At 46.5% G+C, this 5,000-nt stretch overlaps 1 protein-coding gene across 2 annotated transcripts in view; it reads right to left on the bottom strand.

The window, feature by feature from the left end:
• l1cama (L1 cell adhesion molecule, paralog a) overlaps positions 1-5,000 on the bottom strand; it is a 38,194-nt gene that overhangs the window by 32,294 nt on the left and 900 nt on the right. The window lies entirely within an intron of this gene.

Here is a 5,000-nt window from a genome sequence, read left to right as displayed (position 1 = left end):
CTCCTCGTCCATCTCCTCCTCTCTTCTGCTTGGCTTTTCTCACGACAGGAGAGGCTGAGGAGGAGCAGCAGGAGAGAGGCTCGGGGAGACAAGGGGAGAGACTGAAGGCAGAGGGAGCAGATGGAGGAGAGGAGGCCGAGAGGGGAACAGAGGGAGAGAGAGCGAGAGAAGAGCGAGCGAGATCGAGTTGGATGGGGGGGGGTTCAGAGGAATCTCTGACCTTTCCCCGAGGCTGGTGGACCAGTTGATGAGCCTGAGACAGAGAACTGGGCTGACAAGGTCTGGCACTCGCCGTACACACACCACAGACACACGCACTGTGCACACACACTGTGCACACACACACTGTGCACACACACACATGGGAGGCCATCCAGCAGTGCACACACATGCAAGCATTCACCCGGGCACAGAGTGCATTGCGTTCAAACACACAGCCATGGGTGACGAGGGGTGAGAGAGTGTGCGTGCGTGTTTACGATGTCATTAGCCTGTGGCATGATGGTTTATAACCTGTCATCATGTCATAATTGCCTCGAACCATGCTGATCCTGCTAGTCATGCACTGACCACACAAAGAGCAGGTCAGCAACTTACGGCACTGCACTGCTAGGCAACAGCTGGCGCATGCCAAGTGATCCACGGAACCTATATAGGTAATAGCATTAGCGACAAGCTAATAACACGGTGCTAAGAGCACTTCCCAAGCCCGGGTCAAAGCCACTGGGACGAACCCGAGCCATGGAATTAACAGAAAGACCTAGTCTGGTTACAGTTGTTTAGTGAGAGAGAGAGAGAGAGAGAGAGAGAGAGAGAGAGAGAGACACAGAGAGAGAGAGAGAGAGAGAGAGAGAGAGAGAGAGATGAGAGAGAGAGAGAGAGAGAGAGACTGATATCAGGTACACAGTAACACCAGATAATTTAGCTATGTGTATTCAACATCAGAACACTTGATTGCCTGCAGTGCCTTGTTAAAGATACAGTATCTGTCTGCTGGAAGACAAGATGTCCCTGTTGTATCATTACAGTTACAAAGTAAGCAGTATACTGTTGGAGGATGAACAACAGTGTGTGTGCATGTGTGTGTGTACGTGTGTTATATGGCAGGTGTGCATGCGGGGTTCGTCTGTGTGCTGTGACATTTCAGTAGCTCCAGGGATCCCCCATGTTCTCTCTCACACACACTCTCAGACACTTCTATCATCTCCATCTCTCTTCTGTCTTTTCCAAGAGCAGCCTCAGTTCCTAATCATGCAACCATCGCTAAAAGGTTAGTCATAATAGACCCCCATTCTATAGTTGACTGACACACGCACGCACGCGCACCCACACACACACACCCCTCTCAGCCATGGCACCCAACCCCACCCATTAGCCTGAGGGGGCTGGGGAAGTGGGGGGGGCTAACAGTATAATTACCTCATTAAGCGTGTTAGTGATGTCATGACCGTCTGTCTCGTCTCCTTTCATTCAGGCCAGTCTCCCCCCCTCACTTACACACATTCTAGCTCTAGATTTCCTTCTTTTTTTTACCCCATTTCCTCCTACCATCCCCTTCTCCCCCATCTGCACTCCAGTGTCTCTCCCTCCCTTTCTCCCATGGTCCTCTCCCCTCCCCTCTCCCACCATGTGTCCTCTCTCCTCTGAGAGCTTCTCTCCTCTCTTCTCCTCCCTGTCCACTCTTTGACCCTCACTACAAGTGTGCACTTATACACACCCAAAGACGTACATAAATAAACATCTCCACACGTGACCACGCACGCACGCACACACACACACGCAAACACACACAAACACAAACACACCCGCACACACACACGCACGCGCACACACACACACACACACACACACAGGAGGGTCCAGTTTTCCTTCCCTCTTTCCGTTCTGCTGAGTTTGCCTGCTCAAGAGATCAGGACTGATGCAAACAGACAGTTTTATAGGTGGATACATCGCCTCATTATTTCTACAACGACCCCCCTACACACACACTCTATTGCACTCGCTCCAACCACACACACATACCCACACAAATTGGAATTCTAGGGGGCCACCCACAAATACTGTACAACAATCAACTAACATACAAGTGAAGGAGCTGAAGGCAAAACACAATGATGAAATGATGAAGATGATGATGATCCAAGCTCAGGTGGGTGGTTGTGCGGTGTGTGTGTGTGTGTGTCTACGTGAGGTAGGCGACCTCCTTACCTTTGATATTTACAGTATGATGAGGAGAGAGTGAGAGACGGGGGAAAGAGAGAGAGAGAGAGACAGAGAGAGAGAGAGAGAGAGAGAGGCAGACCACACAGCATGCTGAAGTGCATGACATAAATGTCATGCATTTTCCCAGCTAAAGTACATCAGGTTAACAGTCCTTCTCAGCTAAATATATTGTGGCTTTTCCAAAGAGGAGGATAATGTAACATAGAGAAAGACTGTAGGATAGTATTCTCCACACATGTACGCTGTAGTTCTGTTTAGTAAAGTACACTGTCCTATGGTATGTTAAAGTATAGTTTAGTATAGTATATCATTTGAACCTCATACACTCATCCCGACCCACAATAGTCAGACATGACAAATGTTTTGCAGAAAACTTTTATGCAGTCACCTGAAGCTGATTACATAATAGTGTAGGATGCATGAAGTTATACGTAGGCCTACTGTATAGGCTAAATGTAACAGGCTGCCATAAAACTAACAGCAGCATCTGGATTTGGGAAATTTCTACTGTCTCTTCCCCTAAGCCTCGCTACCCCCCTGCGATGGTGGTGGTGATGCTGAGATTCTTTTGTGTGTACATGTGTGAGTGCGTGCGTGTGTGAAAAATGGGAATGGCACAGTAGGTGAGATTAAATTAGGCTAGTGTATGGGGATTACATCCACTACAGAATAGATCCCCTCCCACACGCGCAGTAATCCAACGCTAATGAATATATCATGGTTGACACAGCGGAAGCGTTTATGACAACTGGCGGGAGAGAAAAAAAACACTGTCACACGATAGAGAGATGAAACGTTGACAGCTAGGTTTTTATTCTGGCAATGTCTCAGAAACCAGCAGCGCTTCTACTGCCTCTTATCTGACTCTACTACCTCTAATCTGACGTGGCAGAACAAGGAGGAAGCTGGTACATAACTGCACCCATGGAAATGCCAATATCAATTTGACGCGCAGCGACAGAATAAGATAAATTGTCTTCTCGTTCACTTTCCAGACACTTCTACTGCAGAGGCTGGTTCGCTGGGAGAGCCAGAGAGATAGAAGACTACTAGATTGTGTGGAGTGTGAAATAATTGGTGTCCGCTATTCAGAAAAGCAATCATATGATATGTCATTCTATATTTCTATGAATAACGTGAGGCGAAGGGGCTGATTTTTAAAGACGGTTCTCTCCTTTCTTTTTCGCCGTCTCTCTCTCTCTTTTTGCAAGGAAAAAAAACTGGAAGGCACACTTGACATTTGACCTCACGTCACACATTTCTTACCCCGTAGAGACGAATCACCATGACAGTGAAGACATACTTGATGTTTGCATGGCGGAATCACCGTCCGACATCCCATGCTAATGCGTACACGGTAAACCTGGATGGAGAATTTCAGTGGGGATAGCCGTAAATGCCAAGACTTAGTCAACATCACTGACTGTTAACCAGTCATGGCTTCTTTTCACCATCACTTGACAGTGACGCACACACGTAGACTGCCCACAGAAGACAGTCACTTTCTTGACAGTCAACACACAAACACGCCACACACACCCAAAGTTGTGAGGTCTTTGTGAACTGTACCACACAGAGGAGTGATTGAGAGATATTTGGGGGTCATTGATTTGGTCAATAAAGCCTCTTTTATAAGGCTTGACCCGTGGAGGATGGGAAGAGGGGGAATTCTTTGTAAGTCATAGACAGATATAATTGTGGCAGGGGTGACAGAGCGAGAGGGAGGAAGTGGTCAGCATCTCTGAAAGGCGGACACAGAGTTTCTCTTCGTCTCCCTTCATTCTCTCGTTACTCTCTCATCTACACAGGCCCATCTTCTGTCTTATCTCTGGCTCCAGTGGTCTACGCCTCCTTTCATGGAGTTCCACTGAAACCGTTTTGTTCACAAAACAAAAATATACAATTAATGGTCATTTCCCATTTTATGTAATACGTTTCACACCAAAAAGCTTTTTTTTCTGCCAACTTCTAACTGGTTCTTTGTGTGACCGCAGCTGCAGAGGTCAACACGTCAAATGAATGGACTCCATGCTCAGATAATGCAATGACAGAGATTTGGAATCATACGTTTTACGAGGTTGCACTTTCATCACTTTTTTGAGACAATCTCATATTTGCCTCCCAAGGCTCCTTAGTGAAATTCACTCTAAAAAGAAAATTCAAGCATATCAATTTAATTGAATCATTATTTGTACCCCCGCTCCTCCATCACCAGGGTCAATTATATAAGTGACTTCTCTTGATTGGTTGTTGTCTCAAAAGGGGGGTTTCTGGGAAGTCCTATAAAAAATTCAAGCATCCATTATTCTGATTAGGAGTCTGGAGGTTTGTTTAGGTGTGCTGCAGGAACAGAATGCGACGACTGAAACCCCACTTTTCAAGTAAACGGAGGCGGTGGAAAGATGAAAATATGGAGGCTGAGAAAGACCAGGACAGAGAGAAAGTGAGAAGAAATGATGAGAGGAGTTTTGAAGTGTGCTCCAGATCTGAGGGGAGTGATCCTTTTCTGTTAGCGATGTCTAGTGACTGGTAAGAAGGCTCTAAACATACAATACATACAATCTTTATTGTCTCCCTCCATCATACTCCTGATTGAAACCCCTGCTTTCTCTTTGATCACAATCCCAAAAAACACCCAACTGCCTTTACAACCTGCCCAATCACACCTGCTCCTCTCCATTCTGTTCTTCTTCATTTGTTCTTTAAATCCTTTTCTATTTCTTTTTCTGTCCCTCTCCACGTACATCATGTCAGTCAGAGCCCCATTTGACACACCC

Source organism: Hypomesus transpacificus, chromosome 18 (genome assembly GCF_021917145.1).
Source record: "Hypomesus transpacificus isolate Combined female chromosome 18, fHypTra1, whole genome shotgun sequence".
Classification (NCBI taxonomy): Eukaryota; Metazoa; Chordata; class Actinopteri; order Osmeriformes; family Osmeridae; genus Hypomesus; species Hypomesus transpacificus.
Note: the sequence above shows the minus strand (reverse complement) of the source record. Positions and strands in the feature narration are given on the sequence as shown.